Here is a 23744-nt window from a genome sequence, read left to right as displayed (position 1 = left end):
GTCCATCTATTTCAGTTAATAAAAATCTAACCACCTTTAATTATATTAATATTCATTTTTAAATAAGTATAAGAAAATGTGTAGTTAAGTAGGGGTCTATACATTCATTTGAAGAACATTCAGAAACACAACAGCAACTCAAATAGGAAAAATAAACAAACAAAGTATCTTCAAGAACTTCATGTTATTGTAGAATTTTGCCTTAACGTTTTAAATAATAAACATTAATACATTTATTAATCTTAAACAACTCATATTCAATCAGTTACAAGAAATGGGAATGCTTAAAAATATACCATATACTGGGGAGGAAAATAAAGGAAGAAGAGGAAGGAAAAGAGGAGGAGAAAAAAAGAATGGAAAGAGAAAGGTAACGGGCATGTAATGTGAGGCCTAGAATGCTGGATATTAGTGACAGAATTTAACAAGCATGAGGTATGTCTGGAATATATGATATCCTTTCATTTCTTCTAATCTTCACAATTTTTGATGTCACTACATTATTCAATCAGTCCTCTGTCAGAATCATTAAATAACGTTTCAATTTCTTTAATCTGATAATTTGTTATATATTTTTCTGCTATTTTTGAGAACAGGTCAGTTAAACAGGCATTTATATTTTTGCCACTTTGGTTACAAACAGGTCAATCCCATGGTTCTAATGAACAATTTAATTCTTCTGCTCTAGTTCTTAAAATCTTATTTTTTTAAATGATGATTTTCTAAAAAGTCCTTGTTAAGTGTTGAGATAATTATTATTAACATCATGGGCAAAATGTAAACGAACAAACAACAAACAAATAAATAAAAAGACAGGTGTCTTACACCCAAAACTATAGTCCTTAAAAAAATGTTCATCTAAATGCTAAATCATAGATTTTTGGAGATTAAAAAATGCAATTTTTCTCTGCCATTTATTTTTGTAAAGTTTGGAAGCAGTTATATCTATATATTTGTATACATTAGAACAGATATGAAAATTAATAGCCACTGTGAACCAACTTTATAATATTCACCTAATATACAATTATATAGAAAAAGATTAAACTTTTTCTGTATGTAATGTTTCTTCATAGGTAGTTATTGATGAATGGTCATTATCGATTTAGCTTTCTACTTGAATTGATATCACCACATTGCATAGCTGACTTTGTAATTCAACTGCCTGAAAAGTCAACTTAATGTTAGCTACAAAATTATCTGATTGAAACACATGAGTTCTGAAAGCGATTAAGTTTTATGAAAAGAGTGAAAAGTTTACTCCTATGTCACATAATTTTCTATAGTCAGGAGATAACAATACCATGAAAACATTACTACCCTTGAAAATATGGAGTAAGGGAAATGAAAGATTAATTATTCTGAGATAAATGGTTCTATATATGTGATAGAAAGTCATAAAAAAATCACTGTATCCCTAGCAAAGATTACTACAGCAAGTAATGGTATAATCTTCACAAATGAACGCTGGACAAAGCATTAATTATGGCCCCTGAATGCTTACTATGCTGAATCCAGGGCCATGAGACAGAAAAGGGAGAAGAGAAAAACAAGAGTTTATTTCATAAGCAGTGGTTGGACAGTAAGCTTGCCAGTTAGTATGAAAGGCAATGAACCTTCTGAATTGTCATCTCTTCCGATCTCATCTTCCCAATTGTCTGCCCTAGGTTACTTTATCTTGTTATAGCTCCTTTCCGTACCATTAGGGGCACAATATCCCTTAAGTTTTCTTTAGAAAACTAATTTTGATAGACAAATCTCTTCACAATATTTTTATCTAATCTATATTTTTATGTGTAGAATACGTGCTGTTGAAAATCATAATTTAACCTCAACATTTCTCTTATACTACACATGCCAAAAGTCCCAGCATAGACAGATTTCCATTTCTTTGATGCTGTTAAACAATATAATAAGATTCTTCTAAGGCACTGTCGATGATATAAATGAAAGTTGAGTGATGATGGCTACCAATTTTAAATGTTGGAATTTGAATACTATTTTTATTACTAATATCTCCACAGGTACTGCTCTATTTAGTCTCCTGCATACCCATGACTGTTATATTCACTCTTTATAAATCGAAAAATGAAAGTTGAGAGAGATTAAGGAACTTTTCTAAGTTCACCCAATTCGTAAGTCATTCAATTCAGAAACATATACACACGAATACATACAAAATAGTACCCCCCCATAAATATAAAATAGAAAAGAATCCACATCAGTAAGATACTGAAAATGACTTTAAATTTTACCTACAGCCATGATACTAATTTTAAATTTGAAAGCAGACTGATAGAATCCCAAATTTTTACAATAAATTGTATTTAAGAAATGTAAGCATCGTGAAAGAAGTAAATGTACTGTCTACCACATACTGGAGTACTTTATAGAGGGATTAGTGCTGAAATCAGTTTTGGCTGAGCAGCGTGATTTTAAGAGGAAAAGCAGTGTCAAATGCAGATTCTGAAACTGATGTTTTTGTCTGACGTCATTCTTTCCATGTGTGTCCAGTTTTAATTGCAGCTGTGAAAATTTATCACAGAGTTTGTGATATAAACATCACAGCCGTATCAAGCTAGAGTTCCATGTGTTGCCAGCATGGCATGGGTCTCTTTGGTGAGAATCAGCAGGTTCTCTAGTTACTGTTCCTTCCCGAGTCTGTAGGCAGAATTCTATTTCCTTGCTTAGCATTTTCTGATGGATCTTGCTTTTTGTGTGTGTGTGTGTGCTCACATTTTACATTTTCTGTGCCAGTCACCATGGTCTGAATTCTTTTGACATGCATGTCCCTTTGATCTGGATTTATTCTCCATCATATCTCTCTATGCAAGGAATGGCTATTTACCTTTATGGAATTGTGTGAGTTTAGTGTGCTAATGATGTAGGTGGGCCTTCTGTCTATGTGTTATTTTCATTGGTTAATAAAGAGACTGCTTTGGCCCTTTGATAGGACAGAAAATTAGGTAGGCGGAGTAAACAGAACAGAACGCTGGGAAGAGGGCAATGAGGCAGACACCATGGAGCCAGCCACCAGGTCAGACATGCTGAATCTTTCCCGGTTAGCCACCACCTCGTGGTGCTACACAGATTATTAGAAATGGGTTAATCAAGATGTGAGAGTTAGCCAGTAACTAACTCAATAGAGATAATGGGCCAGGCAGTGTTTAAATGAATACAATTTGTGTGTTGTTATTTCTGGGGCTAAGCTAGCCATGTGAGAGCCGTGTGGGACAAAAAGCAGGCCTGCCCACAGCTCCTCACTACATGCTAACATGGAAAATCTAGGTAAGTTTCACTGTTTCAAAGTCCTTAAGCCTAATTGCGCCACCAAAGTCCCTTTGATCTTGTAAGGTAGTATATTCATATATTTCAAGAATAAAAGTGTGAACATGTTTGGGGGAAATTCTTAAATTGTCACATGCAGTAGAAAATCTTAAATTACTCCAGGTCACAGGCAGATTTAAATCAACGTCTTCGCTTAGAAGAACAAAATTTTACACTAATGACTGAAGATACCTCAGTAAATACAGTGGAGACAGCCAACGTTTCGCATCTTTCCTAATGCCCTTGGAGGTCACATTTTAAAAATATTTAACTTTCCATTCTCTGGCTCCTGGGATGCCAGGCAGTGTCAGACATATGCTCCCTTTAGTGGTGTGGTCCTCAATAATGCAAAAATTGGTTGTAAACCAAACACTGGCTGGCCACTCCCATGAGTTCTTCACCTGCCTCCATTGCTCCAGCGTATCTTGCAGGCAGCACAGATTGCGAATATTGAAGTTTCTGGCTAAGTTTTTGTCAGGGTTTCTCTTTTCAGAGTCTGCAGATTACTTTTTCAGGCCAAAGAGTTTAGAATATTGGAGTAAAAGCTCTGTGCCCCCACCAGGTAAATCTTTCAAGTTCAGTGAGTTATGTGGATGCTGTTCTCTGCAATAGGCCCCTGCTGTCATAACTGTCAAACACAACTGGTAAAAAAATCAATGAAATGATTTTCAAATGATATTCTGCTCTGCTCCTACATCCGTGCCTTATCTTGTCTTTGTCAGAGAGGCATTCTCAAGGAGGAAGTGTAGAGACTCATAGAGAGATAGTATGCAGAGGGAGTCTAAATTGGAGTTCTCCATCTGATCCTTCCCCTTGGAGACTGGGAATCCTTGCAGAAGAGGGGGAGGATTGCAACAGACAGGGGGGATAGGGAACACCAGAAAAGCATGGCCCACCAAATGAAGCAAGGGTCACAAGGGCTCGCTGAGACTGAAGCGGAAAGCACAGGGTCTGTATGGGTCTTCACATGGTTCTCTGGGTACATGTTATTGCTGGTATCTTTGTATTTGTGGGACTCCTAACAGTGGAAAAGGGTGGTTTCTCCAACTCTTTTGCCTGCTCTAGATACTCTGTTTTTCCCCATTGAGTTGCCTTGCTTAGCCTCAATAGGTTGACCTTTTGCCTTGTCTTACTGTTTCTTGCTTTGTCTTATTTGGCTGTTGTCTCTCAGGCTGCTATTTTCTGTAAAGGAAATGAAGGAAGAGTGTATCTGAGGCGGGAGGTTGTGTCAAGATGGGAGGAGTGGGGTAAGGGAAACTGTGGTCAAGATATATTCTATGAGTGATGTATCTATTTTCAATAAAAATATTCACTTTGGAAAACCCGGAAAGATAAAGAGAGTTTGACCAATCTGCCTGAACTGACTGCCTCAGGAATGAAGTCTGTTCTTTGCTGCTCTGCTGCCTTTTTCTGTTTTCACAAACCTTTAGGTAGACACTGTCTTCTCATAAAACCAAGTATCTGTTGATTTGGCTAAATGATTCTCAAAGAACTTTTTTCTACACTCTTCCTACATTTCTTTTAATGTTTTTTTGTTCTGTTTCTGACATTACTAAGAGATACAATCTCACAGAAAACTCCATGATCCTTTGATTCTTAATAATCTCCCATATTTACTTCTACAATATCCTCTGAGATTTGTGTTCAGGAATGTTTTCATTTTGTTTATAATTTTTTCACTGTGATCTTTGTCTGTTGCAAAGAGCAGCTTTCTTGAAGCGGGGATGACATTTACCTGTGGGAATAAGGGCAGTTGTTTAGATTGTTTTTAGGGAATTTATACTTATAAGTCTCACCAACATGACTGCCCAAACGTAAGTTGAACAAGGAATAAGAATGACATCAATAGAATTTCCAAAATGGAAGGGAAATATCCCACAGGCCTCACTCAATACAAAGAACTACAGACAACTAAAGAATTCTGAGAAGAAGACAAATAGCTTCCTGAGAAGAGAGGAATGGTCAACACTGAAAACAAACATACAAGTAACATTAAATGTACAAAGCAGTATATATTTAGGAATAAATGTGTATATACATATGATAAATGCATGTAACAACTAATATATTTTGACCAATGAAAAAAGAGAGGCCACAGATTGGAAAGAGAGAAAGGGGGGGTCATATGGGAGGGTTTATAGGTATCAAAATGAAGGGAGAAATGCTGTAATTATAATCTCACAAAAAAGTATTTTAAAAAATAAACAAGAAAAAAATGCTGTGTTGCCAAATGATAAGCCTGAATTCATTGTGTCTTCACTTCATTTCCCAAAAAGAAAGCAACACAAAACAGACAAAACCCTATTAAGATCAGCATTAATTACGTGTCTACATGATTCTCTATAACCACATCATGTCTTTAATTTGTTATCCATTTCCAATGAACTAGTAACCTAGACACCATATCTCTAGGGTTACATCTTTCAAGCATTTGGAATGCAGTGAAAGGCTTTCCTCTTAAAGGGAAGATTACCATCTTCCCTTGCTATTTCCAACCCTGTACTACTTGCTGTTTAGTCAAGATAAATTCCAAAATAACCCTGACTAAAATTCCCTGAGAGGTCCATGCACCTTTTCCATTCCTGGTCTTTGATCACATTATACTTTATTTATGCATTTATTTTCTTCCTTTTTCTCCACATATTTTCTATTTTCCTCAAGGGTTTCTTGCTCTTTGTCTTAAAACTGAAATGACCCTGTCTTCTAGGAAACTTTCTCTCTTACCCTTGCCCAGGTTCTCCTGTACTTCATTAGTTGAAAAATATATCAGATTAAACATGTTAAGATTGTGAATGTCAATTGGGATTTCTTCTCTAAGTCTTTGCACTCAGAGCTTTCAATATAATATTTTCTAAGTCATTCCAGAAACAATTTTGTAAAGTGCTTGTTAGAGGAATTACTGATAGCTGCGTGGTACACAAAGATAGTACATAAAGTCATTTGTGAAATGCCAGAGGGCTATAAAGACAAAGATTGCCCTTGACTCTTCTGTTTTCAGTCACAGGTCTATCTTTTACACAGGTGGCTTTAAAACGAAGCTTCTTTGGGCATGATCATTTTCAGAGATGCCAAAACACTAAGAATGTTCTAATGAAAACAATGTAGAAATTTACTATCTGAGATTTTTTTTTTTCTGAAGAATCAAGATGACATGGAAACCATTGGAAAAATATCTTGGTACAAACAAAAATCAGAGTTCTTAATACTAAAGATAGTAGGATTTGAAGATTTGTTGATTCTCACTGTGTCTCTGTCTCTGGTTTGTCTTTCTGTCTCTCTGTGTGTGTATGTATGCTTCTCTCTCTCTCTCTCTCTCTCTCTCTCTCTCTCTCTCTCTCTCTCTGTGTGTGTGTGTGTGTGTGTGTGTGTGTGTGTGTGTGTGTGTGTGTGAAATGCATCTTCCTGACCCAGAATGGAAGGGACATGATGAGTTACTAGCTATGACTGTCTACAGTTTCTTTTGCCATTCTTTAATACTGATAAGTTGAGAACCAGAGAGAACCTTCTATTCTTTATGTGTAAGCCATAACGCAGATACAGGCTTTGGGAAGGAAGATTTACTTTATTTTTGAAAGTTGTGGTTATTTTTTTCATATTTTACTTTAAAGGAAAGGGGTTATCTGCCTTATTAACAACTTTTATGGGCCAATGTATTATCTACTTTATCCATTAATTCTCCACATTTCAACCACAGTTCTCAATTTACTTTAAGAATTACGTAATTTATATTTGATAGTAGTAACTTCTACAGCAATAGCTGGTTTCTCTAGAGAGATGAATTTGATGCTGAAGCTAACTTTCTTTCATCCTTTGCTTCTCCACCTGTATGTATGTGTAAGTAAATACTTATAAGCAGATTGATATTCTTGCCCTCCATGTCACATTGCTTTTTATGACAGTAACATGTTACTCTAGAGTATCTCTAAAGCTTCTTGTCGTTCATATGTTTTATTATTAGAAACATCATCATTCATGGTTTCCCTAACCACCAGGAAATCCCTTTAACAGTGTAAAACAGATTGATTAAAGACAGCATTGTGAAATTTTTGTCATTTTTCTTACTTTTTTCTTGTTAGTTTCTTTATGGTTCAATGAGAGAGGGCATAGTCTCTTTTCTTGTACATATAAAAAAAGAAAACTAGAATATAGATGGTACTATAAACTGCTTTTAATTGTATCAGAATTTGTATTTAAAATACAAATGGTTTCAGCTTAATCAAGAGGAAGACCATTCTTTGATTTCCATTATATTTATAGAGCATCAAAGGCCTCCTTTTCCTATGTATGCAGGTATAGCACTTTGGAGACAGAGAAGAATCTACCATGGATAATTTTTTTAAAAGAGAAAATGAAATTAAATTGTTTTAACACATTTCACTTTGCAACATCTGTGTAGGTGGAAGGCATTTTGCCTTTCCATTTACTGAAGAGTTTGGTCATGACAAGCCATGTCTGTCTATTTCTCTGGTTATTTTGAAAGCTTTGGATCCAAAGGGATTAAAGTAGTTGAAATAAATTGCACTGATGCCAGTAAATAGTGACTTTGTAGCAGGGGCAGAGTGAGCATCTGCTTTGCCTAGAATTCTGGAGCCAAGTGCGATGTCTGGGGACAGGGAATAGAATTGGACTGACAGCTTAGTTTTTCTGCTGCCCTGAACTGATTGAAGTTAGTTGTGGAAATTGCCCAACTTCATCACTATAGTCCAGTTTATCATATCATTGTTTCTAGTGACACCACCTGAGACTGGAGTTGATGCTTTTTTCTTACACCTCATGCACACCTAGGTGATAGATTACTGCTGACTTTACACAGAAATCTCTTGAGTAATCCTTTAAATTCCTAAATTGACAAAGCATCAAGATATCAAGATTTTTTTGCTAACAATTGTTCTCTCTTAGTGACAATGAAAGCAGAACAACTAGGAAGGGTTCTGTTGCTGGTTAATGAAATTCCAAATTACTATCTCCCAGCAGGATCTACTAAAGACTATAAATGGAGAAACTTCCAGCATAACTGCACCATTAACATCTAGCCCATTATTTGGTAAGTTGCTTTGAGATCAAGAGAGAGTAAAACATCATCCTATATTTCCAATGATAATCAGTATCTAAAATTCATTAAACTATGTCTTGTCTATGTATCCTGAGATGTGAGATAGGTTGAAAACTGAGGCAATTGTGCTTTTTATCAACAAGTGTTAAGACTGAGCAGAACAGGCATAGTGAACCAGTGATGTGGGTTATTGGCATATAGACAGCACTGCTTTTGAACTCATCCTGTGCATCCTGTCTTCAAAGGTACTCAGAAGGAGTATTTTGTTCCCAGTCAATACTTAGTCTAGACACCATGTCATTTGATTCTTGGTAGAACTAGAATCTTATATCAATGTTGCCCAACTGAGGAATAATCACGTTAACCCAATGGAAAAGGTTACAATATTTTTAAACTGTTAGAAACACTTCACTCCAGATGCCTTTGTTTTTATTGCATGCCTGCTTTTGTATGAGTCTTGTTATTGGATTATTAGGAGAGGACCTGCTTGTTACACAGAAAAGAAGCTCAACTAGTAACTAGGCACAGTGTATCCATCTCACCCTGGTGCCTTGAAATTTATTCTTTATGATGACCAACACAACTATTTTTTTCAATTTCCCATGTGCAGAAAATTGTATGTACTATAATATAAATAATAAGTGCAACTATTGAAAACAGAAAGAATAATCAAAGGCCCCTGTCTTTTAAAGATAAATTTAATTAATAAAATTATGTGCTGTTTCAAAGAGAGACATGGAAGTGGCATAATTTTTCCATCCCAATCAACTAAAATGGGCGTCTTAGAGAATCTTGACATGTAGGCCAGGCTAAACTGAAACACAAGTCATTCTGCACCTCCCTCCTGAGTTATATGTCAGGCATTCTCTACAATGTACAGAGCTACCACAACATAACATCTTAGAATAAATTGATTAACTGAATGAAATTGTATGACTGTATAATGAACATAATTATAATCAGTGAAAAGTAGTTTTGTTGGCTTCATCTCCAAAGATGCAACAATAAAAAGCATTTTTCAATTACAAATAAGTTAGCAAAAAATAGAAGAATAATACTAAATAAATAAAGTGTAAAAGATGAGACCATTTTTAAAATGCCTGTATTTCTGCATGCGTCACAAAGTGTGTATTCCTTACATTGGTGTTGATTAGGCATGACCACAGCTCATATGCTTGAAAACTTGACCCCCAATCAGTAAAGCTGTTTGGGAAAGATTAACAAGTGTACCCTTGTTGGAGGTAGTGTGTCACAGGAGAGTTCAGGGTGGAGAAAACTTGGAGGCTTTAAAAGCTTCCACAGTGTGGTCTATGTTTCCTGATTATGGACCAGCATGTGAGCTCTCACCTGCTGCTCCAACACTATTCCTACTTGCCTGCTGCCACAATCCCTTCCATGATAGTGATGGGTTTCTTTCCCTATGGGTTATCAGCCCCAATTAAATGCTCTCTTTTATAAGTTGCCTTGATCATAGTATTTATCATAGCAATAGAAAAGCTACCAACTTTAAATAAAAAACTCATTCTTCCTACTATGTTTATATTTATACTTTTCACTTTGGTCACTGAGAAGTTAGTATTTCATGACAAGACTTTGTTTTTATTTGGGGTTTTGAGATAATAATATAGGATGTGCTGATTTTGTTTTGCTTATATTATTTATTTATTGAACTTTTTGAGATAGGATTTTTCTGTGTAGCAGCCTCTGCTTTTCTGGAACTTACTTTGTAGAACAGGATAGCCTCCAACTCACAGAGATCTACCTACCTCTACCTCCCAAGTGCTAAGATTAAAGATGGGCACCAACACTGCCCAGCAATTTTGTTAACTCTTACATGACAATTTTGTCATTATTATGAGCTGAAACACTATTCAGGAAGAAAAGAAGAGGAATGACAAACGTCTCATTATTTATGTAGTGTTTATAGTCCTTTCATATAGTTGGAAATGAATGTGATAGGCTATTTCACTCATTAATGAAAACCATTCCACACAATGGAGCTGTTTTCCACAATGGAGAGGTTCCACAAGATGGAACACACAACTAACACTGTCAACGAGGCCATGAACCTGTGGCTAGATAGGTCATGGGCCCAAAAGGAAAACTATGGCTATTACTCTGTTAAAAGAATATAGCAATAAAATAACTCCTAATGACATAGTACTAAACCCATAGATCAGTGCAAAAACTGTTTTCATCAGATAAACTTATTTATGTAATAGATGACAATGAATAAAAACAACAGTTGGTCATTATGACATTGGAATGCTCATATTTAAAAAGGACATCTATATGACACCACTCTCCTTAAAGATTTGGGGTAGTGGAAAGAGTGTAAGATCTAGAGGTAGCGGATAGGTTCTAGGAAATAGTGTTTCTAGATACAATGATGCAGATGCCCATAAGAACTTACAGTAATATGAAGCACACAGAACTCCTGCATAAGCTCAAGCCAGAGGAAACTCGATCATGAAGAAAGGATGTGTACATGAAGCACCAACCCTAGCTAAGGAGCTCAGTTTGATTTGATTGCTGATGGCAGAAGGAAAGTCAATTTCTTTCAATAGAGTGACACACCTGTCCTGTTAGCTGTGTTCAGAGGTAGGTACAACATCCATTGTCAACCAGTGCAAAGTGGACTTCATGGGATTTTGTTTTGTTTTGTCTTGTTTTGTGAGGGATAAAGCAAAAGCATGAAGTTTCATGCTATGGAAGGAGGAAGAGGGTGATGAACTGAATGCTCTGTTTCACCCAAGTAGATTTTCAGTTTGCCAACTCCCATTTTCTTCTCTTTGCTGCAGACGAGCGGTATGAGTCACATGTTCATAAAATATTGGAGTTCAGAAGCTATTCTTGAAGTTGTGATGGGAAAAAAAGTAGAAGGAGAACAAGGCACATTTGGTAAAAGTCTTGTGTTAACAACAGGAAATGATACTAGGAACATTTTTTTTATTTCCTGGGGCTGTGGAGTTGCTACATATTTCATATCACACAATGTGTAAGATAGGAAGGATGGAGAAAATTTAGTTTCTATAGTGCTCCTCAAAATAATTCATTGAATTGAATATCTTTGGAAATGTGCATAGATTCTATGTCTGTTTTACCAAACAAATTTAGCATCTTAATGGAATAATAAAAACTATAACTTGAGAAATACACATATTATTCCTACCAGAGTGCTCACTGGTACTGATAGGTACTAAGGAAAGGACCAGTCATGAAAGGCACAGGAAGTCTCTGTCTGGCCTCCAGACATATTTACATCTTTTGCACTTTTGAGCTAGTACAGAGATGAGAATGAGGGAGGGGATGTGGATATGGCTAACATCTTTTAAGATTTATGAACTGCTAAATTCAGAAATGTCATTTTGTTCTTGCCAGTGAACTGCTGGCATCTTTGTATGAGTCACTGCGAAAAAATAGCAATCACCTCCTTCGCAAGAGCTGGTATGAGTAACACAAAATGGGCTCAATTAATCATTTTAACCACTGAATTCACTCTGGATAAAAAAAAAAAACCTGTGTATCAGATGATATGCCCTAGAAAGGTAGTCATCCTTACAAAATGCTACTCTCTGCAGCTATGCGCTTCTCATTATCGTATTGCAAATAGTTTCTGGAAGAAAAAACTGTTCAAGCAAAATATTAAACAGCATCCATTTGTCATTTTCTTGCAGGGACGAGGCAGCAACCTGCTGTGGATGAAAATATGTGGTCATTATGAAGCTGGTATTGAATTGTTTGTTTATCTTTAGCAGAGGAGTGAGGTTTCGATGATATAGTTTTTAATTGGTAATTTCCGTCGCTCTGCTTTCTATAGGATTATTTCCTGCCCGGCGTTATTAATAGACACATGTGTAAACACACTGTTTGCGTGTGTGTTTTTTAATGTCCACGTAATTTTCTGTGCCACGGGCTCTTTTCAATGTAAGAAGTGACAAGAATTTTCATTTCCTTGTTAGTGTGCAATGAATCACAGTGTGCTGGGCTGCTTGCTCTTTCAGAAATTTAAAGTTCTTCTTACAAATGGACTGGGTAAGGATGTCAACATCTTTCTCAGTGATGGGCATATGGATTTGGTTAATGGATCACTGTGAGATAGAGTCTATGTATTTATTTTTTATTCTGTTTCTTCTTTCTTATATTTCAGAAAATCAACAGGTATTCTCTTTTTAATTCAGAAAAATCTTTGGTTTATTTCTTTCTTCTATTCTCATTGTTTCTCCTTATCTTATGCTTGTCTTTCTGTTCTTATTCTCCCCTACACTGATTCTTATATAATACATTCACAGGCCTGAACACTGATCCAGAAAATTAACAGACTATAATATCTATCAAAGACCCTGAAACACACATGACTAATGTCTAGTTCACTGACCATGGCTTCTGACAACATCCTAGTACAACAATATTTATCACTTCTTTATTGTGGTATTTCATCTAATTTTGTTTCATGATGTGCTTATATAATACAAGAACATCTCATCATTTTTCTGGAACATTCTTACTCAAGACTCCAAATTCACTCTATCAGCCTGTTGAGTTGGAAAAAGAGTTCTGGGCATATTAATTTGATCTGTAAACTTGCAGCCCATTTATGGCATGTTCAGTACTTTCTTGACAATTATCTAGTTCCCTTTATGCCAGAGAATATAGAAGTTTATCTATTCCTCAAAATATGTGTGCCAGGTGAAAGAAAATGGCAAATGTAAAAGTTAAATGTCAATAAGGTCAAAGAGTTTTCTTCAATTTCTTGGTCACATATGCCTCAAACATATGTTTAAGAAATGAAAATATTTGCTAACCCAAGAGCCTGCTGGGAAAGAAGTTGACTACACTAGTAGGAATAAATAAACATGTAGAAATAGATCATGCCCATCCCTGGTTACTACTATATTTGTCTATATTAATAAAAGAAGTAGAGGAGTGCACAACTCTAAGTATGGATGTGAAGTTCTTCTCTCTCAAGAGACTGTGAATAACATCTGTGTTTGGAAAAAGTACTTAAAAAGACATGTCCTGATAATACTGATTTGTGATCATTTTCACAACAAAGACACTACTTTCACAGACTTAGCTGAGGAAAGAAAATGCACAGAAGTTTAGGAAGAGTCACAGTTGGGTCAAAATCGTACTTGCTCAATAAACTATAAAGTTGCTCTTCCAGGCAGAAGGAAGACAATTACAGGTTTTATTACTGCCTGAATGAAGGGGCTTAATTGCTCAGATATACTGCTAAGCCTGTCTGCATCATTAACTGTATTAATAGTCTGATCCTGCAGTGGTAGCAAACATGAAAAAATTAAATGGGGGTAAAAATCATAGGCTAAATAATTAGCTAATAGTAACATGCACCCTAAATTGTTTACTCTAAATAGACCTTCTTTTCCGTGTGTGTGTGTGTGTGTCAAGAGGTGATTTGATTTTAAAAGTCTTTACTCTTTATTCATTCCCTCATAAAAATACTGTTAACCACCTACCATTAATAAGCTCTAACAATTCACAGAAAAGATGCATTGTTCAGTTGTTAGTATATTATGTTTAATGCACATAAGGTATATTATAATTGTTATCAATATAACTCTTAGACTAAGCAGTTGCCTAACTTAATCACTCTAGCATTTGAGTATATTGTTGTGAATGAATGACTAGTTGCATTACTCTATAATAAGTATATGCGATGTTGGTTTGCCCTCTGTTTGCTATGAATATGTGGTGTGGGAGGTCTTTCTGTCTCTGTGTGTTGCTTTTCTTGGTTAATGAATAAAGAAACTGCTTTGGCCTGTTGATAGGGAAGAACTTAGGTAGGCAGGAAAACTAAATCACATGCTGGGAGAAAGGAGGCACAGTCAGACAGAAGCCATGAATCCTCAGTCTGAGATGGACTATGTGGTGATACACAGATTAGTAGAAATGGGTTAAATTAATATAAGAGTTAGCCAGTAAGAAACTAGAGCTAATGGGCTAAGCAGTGATTTAATTAATGCAGTTTCAGTGTGGTTATTTTAGGGTTAAGCTAGCCAGGTAGCCAGGAAGAACAAGAGGGCCCTCCTTGCAACAAATATGTTTTATTATTATTGGTTAATAAAGAAGCTTTTATGGCCAATGGCTTAGCAGAGTAAAGTCAAGAAAGAAATCTGTATATATAAATAGTAGGCAGATTCAAAGAGATGCCATGTAACTGCCAAAGATGCCAGAACAGGACGTTACCCAGTAAGCCACAGCCTCATGATTATACACAGATTGATAGAAATGGGCTTAAGATATAAGAGCTAGCTAGAAAGATGCCTAAGCTGTTGGCTAAGCAGTATTGTAACTAATATAGTTTTGTGTGATTATTAGTGTCTGGGCAGCTGGGAACAAATGAATAGTCTCTGATTACATATATAAACCCTGAAATAAAAAAATAGATAGATAGATAAATAAATAAATAAATAAATAAATAAACCCAGTGCTGTAGCCATTTTTGAATCCCTTTTCTTTCCATAGAGAAAAACACTGCAATCTAAAGAATTTGAGCCTCGCTCAAATCTCAGTTTGTCAGTGAAGAAACCAGTTTGACAATGAAGCCAACCAAGTCTTTCAAGTAATGCTCCTCAATGCATTTGCGTGCTTTTTTTAAAATATTTTTTTTTAAAAAAATGAAAGCAAACAATCTTTTTCACTTTACCTACAAATTCCAGTTCCCACTTCCTCCCTTCCTCCCATCCCCTCCAACTTTTCCCCACCTTACCCCCTATCCACTCTTCAGAGAGGATAAGGCACAATGCTTTGAGATAGGACCAAGGCCCTCCCTACTATATCTAGGCTGAGCAAGGAATTAATCCAAAGAGAATGGGTCCAAAAAGTCAGTACAGGTAGTAGGGATAAATCCTGGTCCCACTGCCAGTGACCCTACAGAATGCCCCAGCCACACAACTGTCACTCATATTCAGAGGGTCTAGTTTGGTCCTATGCTAGTTTCTTCCCTGTCCAACTGGAAGTGGTAAGCGTCCATTAGCTCAGGTAAATTGTTTCAGTGGGTGTCCCCATCATTATTTTGACCTCTTTGCTCATATTATTATTTCTCCTACTCTTCAGTTGGAGTTTGGGAGTTCAGTCAAATGCCCCGCTACAGATAGTTGTCTATGGTTCCATCAGTTGATGGATGAATTTTCTATGGTGACATTTAAGATAATCATCAAGCTGACTACAGGGCAAGGCCAGTTTGGGCACCCTCTCTTCTGTTGCTTAGGGTCTTAGCTGGCGTCATTTTTGTGGATTCCTGGGAATTTCTCTAATGCAAGGTTTTCTCCTAGCCCTGTAATGTCACCCTCAATCAAAATATCATTTTCTTTGCTCTCCCTCTCTGTCCTTTCTCCATCTCAAATATCCTGTTCCCTCAAGTTCTCCTTCCTTTCCACTTCTCCCCTCCTCTTCCCCTTCTACTCTTCCTTCTCACCCAACCCCCATGCTTCCAATTTTGTCAGGCAATCTTATCTATTTCCCCTTTCCAGGTGGATCTATGTATGTTTTTATTAGTTTTCACCTTGTTATATAGTTTCTCTAGGATCATAGACTATAGGTTCAATATCCTTTTCTTTACATCTAGTATCCACTTATGAGTGAGTACATATGATGTTCATCTGGGTTACCTCACTCAGGATGGTTTTTTCTAGTTGCACCCATTTCATGCAAATTTCAAGATGTCATTTTTTCAACCACTGAGTAGTACCCCAATGTGTAAATGTGCCACATTTCTTTATCCATTCTTTGATTGAGGGACATCTAGGTTGTTTCCAGGTTCTGTCTATTACAAATAATGCTGCTATGACATAGTTGAACAAATGTCCTTGTAGTATGATTGAGCATACTTTGGATATATGCCCAAGAGTAGTATTTCTGGGTCCTGAGGTTGGCTGATTCCCAATTTTCTGAGAAAACACCATACTGATTTCCAGAGTGGTTGTACAATTTACATTCCCACTAGCAGTGGAGGAGTGTTCCCCTTAATCCACATTCTCTTCAGCATAAGCTATCATTGATGTTTTTGCTCTTAGCCATTCTGATTGGTGTAAGATGATGTCTCAGAGTCATTTGCATTTGCATTTTCCTGATGTCTAAGGATGTTGATCTTTTCCTTAAGTATCTTTTGGCCATTAAGATTCTTTTGTTGAGAATTCACTTTTTATCTGTGTATCACATTTTTAATTAGATTATTTTGAATTTTGATGTTTAATTTCTTGACTTCTTTATATATTTTAGAGATCAGTCTTTGGTCTTATATGGAGTTGGTACAGATCTCTCCCCATTCAGAAGGCTGTCTTTTTGTCTTATTAACTGTGTTATTTGCTTTATGGAAGCTTCTCAGGTTCAGGAGGTCCCATTTACTTATTGTTGCTCTCAGTTTCTGTGCTACTGGTGTTATATTTAGGAAGTAGCTTCCTGTGTCCATGCATTGAAGGCTACTTTCCACTTTCTCTTATATCATGTTCAGTGTGGTTGGATTTACAGTGAGGTCATTAATCCATTTAGACTTGAATTTTGCACATGGGGATAGATAATAGATTTTTTTGCGTACTTTTGCGTGTTGACATCCAGTTATGCCAGCACCATTTGTTGAAGGTTCTTTGTTTTTTTCATTGTATAATTTTAGTTTCTTTTTCAAAAATCAGTTGTTCATAGGTGTGTGGATTAATATCTGGATATTCGATTTGATTCCATTGGTCACTATGGCACTATAATAGAGATTGATGCCAAGGATGGTGATGCCTTTAGAAGTTCCTTTATTGTACATTATTGTTTTGGTTATTTTGGGATTTTTGTATTTCCATATGAAGTTGAATATTGTTCTTACAAGGTCTGTGAGTTGTGTTGGATTTTGATGGGAATTGCATTGACTTTATAGATTGTTTTTGGTAGGATGGCCATTTTTTATTACGTTGAGTCTACCTAGCCAAGAACATGGAAGATCTTTCCATTTTTTGGTATCTTCTTCATTTTCTTTCTTCAAAGACTTAAAGTTCTTGTCAAACAGGCCTTAAACTTCTTTGGTTAGTACTACTACAAGATATTTTATGTTATTTGTGGTTATTGTGAAGGGTGATGTTTCTCTGATTTCTTTATCAGATTTTTATTATTTGTATATAGGATGGCTATTGATGTTTTTACACTGATCTTTTATCCTGCCACATTACTGAATGTATTTATCAGCCGTAGGAGTTCCCTGGTAGAGATTTTGGGATTATTTATGTATACAATCATATCATCTTCAAATAGTGAAAATTTTATTTCTTCCTTTACAATTTGAATCCCTTTGATCTACTTTTGTTGTCTTCTTGCTCTAACCAGACTTTAAGAACTATGTTGAATAGATATGGAGACAGTGAACAACCATGTCTCATTCCTGATTTCAGTGGAATCACTTTGAGTTTCTCTCCATTAAATTTGATGTTGGCTGTTGACTTGCTGTACATTGCTTTTCTTATGTTTAGTGATGTTCCCTGTATTCCTGATCACTGCAAGGCCTTTACGATGATGCAGTGTTGGATTTTGCCAAATGATTTTTCAGCATCTAATGAGATGATCATATATTTTTTTCCTTCAGTTTATTTATATGGTGGATTACATTGATAGATGTTTATATATTTAACCATCCCTTCAACTCTGTGGGATGAAGCTGACTTGATCATGGTAGATTTTTTTTAATGTATTCTTGGATTTGGTTTGCCATATTTTATTATTCTTGTATCTATGCTTATGGGTGAGACTGATTTGTTATTCTCTTTCTTAGTTGAGTCTTTGTGTGGCTTCAGTATCAGGGTAATGGTAGCCACATAAAAAGAGTTTGACAATGTTCCTTTTGTGTCTACTATGTAGAAAACTTGAGGAATATAATGATTAGCTCTTGTTTGAGGTTCTGGTAGAATTCTTCACTGAAATCAGTAAAATTTAGTCCTGTAAAATCACCTGGTCTTAATTTAATTTTGGCATGTGATACCTATTCAAAATATTGCCTATTTCTTTTACATTTTCCAATTTTTGCAGTATGACCTAATGAATTTCTAGATTTGCACACTGTCTGTTGTTATGCCCCTTTTTCATCTCTGATTTTGTTAATTTATATGTTCTCTCTCTGCATTTTGATTAGTTAGCATAAGGGTTTCTCTATCTTCTTGATTTTCTCACAGAACAAGATCTTTGCTTCATTGATTTTTTTGTATTGTTTTCTTTGCTTCCATTTTATTGATTTCAGCCCTTAATTTAATAATTTCCTGTTATTTACTCCTCTTGAGTGAGTCTGCTTTTTTGTTGTTGTTGTTCTAGAGTTTCAAGTGTGCTGTTAAGTCACAAGTGTGAGATTTCTCCACTTTCTTTATGTAGGCACTTAGTGATATGAACTTTCTTCATAGCACTGGTTTCATAGTGTTTCATAGGTTTGGGTAATTTTCGTTGAGTTCTAGTAAGTCTTTAATTTTTTTCTTTATATCTTTTATGACCCAGGTGTGGTTCAGTTGAGTACTGTTCAATATCCATGAGTTTTTAGGCTTTCTGCAAATTAGTGTTGCTGTTAAATTCTAAATTTGAGTCATGGTGATCTGGTAGGATTTAGGATATTTTTCCATTTTTTTTTTTTAATCTGCTGAGGTTTGCTTTTTCATTTAGTATGTGGTCGATTTTAGGGAAGGTTCCATGAGGTGCTGAGAAGAAGGTATATTCTTTTGTGTTTGAGTGGAATGTTCTGCAGATGTGTGTTAAGTCCATTTTAGTCATGACATTTGTTAGTTCTCTTATTTCCTGTTAAGTTTCAGTCTGATTTACCTGTCCATTGTGAGTGTTGAAGTCTCCTACTATTAGTGTGTGGGGTCTGGAATGCAATTTAAGCTTCAGTAATGCTTCTTTTACATTTTTGGGTGCTCTTGTATTTGGGGCATAGGTGTTCAGGATTAAGACTTCATTTTGATGGATTGTTCCTATGATGAGTATAAACTGTCTTTTTCTATCTCCTAATTGATTTTAGTGTAAAGTCTATTTGGGTAGATATTAGGATATCTATATTCACTTGTTTCTTAGGTCCATTTGATTGGAAAATCTTTTCCCAACTCTTTACTCTGAGGTAATGTCTGCCTTTGAGGTTCGTGTGTGTTTCTTGTATAAAGCAGAAGTATGGATCCTGCTTTTGTATCCATTCTCTTACTCTGTCTCTTTTTATAGGTGAATTGTGTCCATTGATATTGAAGTATTAATGAGACCTGATTCTTAATTCCTGATAATTTTTGTGGTAGTGTTTGTGTGTTGCCTGTCGTTTTGTAGGTGGAGTTAGCTTCCTTGGGTTGGAATATTTCATCTAGTACTTTCTGTAGGGCTGGGTTTGTGGATAAGTATTGTTTAAATAATGTTTTGTTATGGAATATCTTGTTTTCTCCATCAATCGTGATTGAAAGCTTTGCTTGGTATAGTTGTCTGGGATTGCATCTGTGGTCAATTAGTGTCTGGACCACATCTGCCCAGGACCTTCTGGCTTTCATGGTTTCTATTGAGAAGTTGGGTGTAATTCTGATAGATCTGCCTTTATATATTACTTGACCTTTTTTATTCCCAACCCTTAATATTCTTTCATTATTCTGCATGTTTTGCATTTTAATTATTATATGGTGAGCAGACTTTTTTAAAATTTTGTTCCAGTCTATTTGACGTTCTAAAAGCATCTTCTACCTTCATAGGGAAATCTATCTTTAGTTTTAGTACGTTTTCTTCTATGATTTTGTTGAATATATATTCCGTGCCTTTGAGCTGGAGTTCTCCTTCCTTTATCCCTATTATTCTAAGGTTTGGTCTTTTCATGGTGTTCCAGATTTCCTGAATGTTTTATGCTAAGGATATTTTGGATTTAATGTTTTCTTTGCCTGATAAATCTATTTCCTTTATAGTATCTTCAGTACTTGAGATTCTTTCTTCCATCTCTTATATTTTCTTGGTTATGCTTATCTCTGTAACTTTCATTCATCTACATAGATTCTCCATATCTGGGATTCCCTTGGTTTGTGTTGTCTTTATTGCCTCTATTTCCTTCTTCAAGTCTTGAAATGTTTGAACACTTTGTTTCACCTGTTTGATAGTTTTTCTTAGTTTTCTGGGTTTCTTTAAGAGATTTATTGATTTTTTTCCCAATTTTCTGTTTGTCTTTTCCTTTATTTTTTAAAGGGATTTTTTCATTTCCTCTTTAAATGTCTTCATCAATCTCATAAAGTTATATTTAAAATTGTTATTTTTTTCTGCTTCTTCTGTGTTAGGATGATCAAGTCTTTCTGTTTTATGATCACTGGGTTCTGGTGTTACCATGTTGCTTCTTAGGTTGTTGAATGAATTCTTTAATTGGCACCTACCCTTCTCTTCCTTCAGTTGGTACCAGCATTGTCTTTGCCTCTTGGTCCAATCCATGCAATGCCTGTCTTTGTCTTTGCTAACTGTTGTTGGTCTGCTCTGTACTGTCATTGTCTGTGTTTCTGGGAGTCACTAAGGTCTTCCTTGGCCTACTCTCTTGATTCTCTTTTGGTCTGCTCCCTTGGTCCACTCTGTGCAGTCACAGGCTGTGCTTCAGAGGTTTTCTCTTGGACCTCTCTGTGTACTTGCAGCCTGTGTTTCACAGTTCCTCTGAGGTCATGGGGAATTAAAGTTTTGGGGGGTAGAGTGGGACTTGTAGCTTAAAGGATACAATTGATGGGATGGGGTATTGGAGCAGCCTACCTGCAGGAAGCTTGCTTGCTGACTTTCTAGAGAAGCTGAAGCAGATGGGGTAGGGACCTGGGGTTTTGCCCTGGTATAAAGGGCCTAGAGAGTAGGGTGCCCTGCCGGGTGGGTGGTCATGCACCTCTTGGTCCTCTCTGTGTACCTGAAATCTGTGTTTCAGATTTCCTCTTAGGTCAAGGGGGTTAGGAGGGTTTGGGGGTGGAGCTACAGCCCAGTGATTCTACACGAAGTTTGGCCTCATCTTGTCTTTTGCTTTTGAGTGAGCTGTAATTTTTTAGATATAAAATCACCACTAGGCTAGATTATGACCCTAGGTTTCATCTACACGAGTACATACTTTTAGATATTATTTCTATCACATAAACATGGAGAGGATAATAAGAAAATACAAACATCAAAGTTCCTGAAATTTTAATAGCCAATCTGCTATGAACACATCATATCAGCATCATTATAGTACTCTTACAGCTATTGGTTTTATAATAATATACAATGCTTCCTCTCTTTAAAGTGTGATCAGTGAATTTCAGTGTGTGATGCTTTTAAGCTCTGCCTCCCTTCCTTTTTCCCACCATTTATCTTTCTACCTTTTTCCTTGGGCACTTTAGATGAACCACAGTATCACAGATATATGTTCTAGTATATATACTTTTTGTCTGGGAAAGTTAGATCACAGTGTTAACCCAAGGGTGATATAAAGAACCTTGTTTCAACAAGGCTAAATTTATACCATTGTCAGACAGACAGTTAATCCATTATACCCCTACTGTTGAGGATTATGGAGTCATACGTGATAATGGTGGTTAAAAAATAAGTTTTGAGAAAACTAATTTCCTAACATTTGTGCTGCTGGCAAGGAATGCATTGTTACTCTGGAATATTTGACTATTGAACAAAAGTAAGGAAAGTGTTTTACATAGGTACACAGTAATTCTGTGCTCCATCATCATTTGGAACACACATAGAAAATATTAATAAATTCAAAGAGTGTCAGAGTCAAGATGTCTGAATGACTTGGAAAACATTATTATTTTTTTTGCAAATATGCACTTCATGGGGTGCTGTATGGACAACTGCATCCAAGTGGCAAGCTTTACTTTCTGCGTATCTTTCCTTTGTGAGGGGGAAAGGTAACACACAATCCCATTTTGAGTCACCCTGTTTCCCAGAATCTTACAGACATCTTCCTGATCACATAAGAGACCAGGAACACATGTCCAGGGTCACGATGAGAAATGACCACAAAAACAGATGACAACAGTGAATTTGTTGATAATATAATCCTCTGAAAATTCTAAGGCAGTCACTAAATCATATATTCTCTTTGATAGAATTCAAAGCCATTCCGCTGGATTATTTCTAATTTCTCACCCAGTCATCATGTTATATGAAGGGATTAGGGTTTGAGAACTTAATTTCGCTCCTATTTCTGAAAAATGAAATTTGACTCATCTATTAAGGGTTCATGTACATATCAGAGCTAACTTTTCTCTTGCATGCCAGAAAGAGACGCTCATTCTTTCTTATCACTCTACTTAAAAATTCCTGATGGAAACAACTTAACGGAAGAATTGTTTATTTTTGCTGAGGGTGTCAGATCTTGATTCATGGTCATTCAGGGCTCTGGTCCTGTTTTAAGACAGAATATTATGATGGAGTTAGAATAACTCAACACAAAAATGTGCCCCCCTCCAGTGACCTATACTTCAGATGTCTTTACCCTCCTCACTTTTCAGTAACACCTTTATAAGGAATGCATGAAGGGATTAATTCATTTCTTACTTAAGTTTCTTCATAAAATAATTGTTTCTGGAAAGCCCATCACTGATATGCCTAAAAGTGTATCTCCCTAGACATTTCTTTATCTGATTATGCTGATTCTTATTAATTAACAAAATGTGTTTTCTACACGGTTTATGCAGTGACATTATCTTTTAACTATGCACTCTGTCAGGCATGTCCTTTCTGTGGATATTGAGACAAGATGTTTTCATCTACCAAGTTAGTGACTGAGAATGACAAAATTAAATTACCAGAAAAACAACCTCACCAGATGATGGTGGCACATGTCTTTAAACCCAGCATTAGGGAGGCAGAGGCAGTCAAATATCTGTGAGTTCGAGGAGGCCAGCCTGGTCTATAAGAGCTAGTTCCAGGACAGGATCCAAAGCTACAGCCACACCCTGTCTCAAAAAAAAAATAAAAAATAAAACAATCTCAAAAATTATTAAGTTTTGTGCAAGTAACCTATGACTTTTGGTTAGTTGGACCACATATGTAATTATCCTGGGGTTCATGTTTCTACTGTGCTGGAAATTAAATACAACTATGTAATATGTCAACAATTCATTTCTTCTCACTTTAATAAAAGATTCAAACTTCTCAACTTAGCACTCTTATTCATAACCTAACAGTATCATGCCTAATTTATAGTAGATTTAATGTAAAAGGTTGGTTCTCTTCTTTCCTCTTTCCTTTTCTTACACATACCTACATACACACACACAAACATGCACATACACGCACTCTAAAAGTTCTAAACTGTTTTCAATTTTGTAGGAAGCTCCATGGGTGCTGAGAATAAAGTATATCTTTAGTGTTCTATTGATGCTGATACGCTTTGCAATGTCTGTGG

The sequence above is a fragment of the Myodes glareolus genome, chromosome 3 (assembly GCF_982192425.1).
Source record: "Myodes glareolus chromosome 3, mMyoGla1.1, whole genome shotgun sequence".
NCBI classification, from domain to species: Eukaryota; Metazoa; Chordata; class Mammalia; order Rodentia; family Cricetidae; genus Myodes; species Myodes glareolus.
This window is presented reverse-complemented; position numbering follows the sequence as displayed.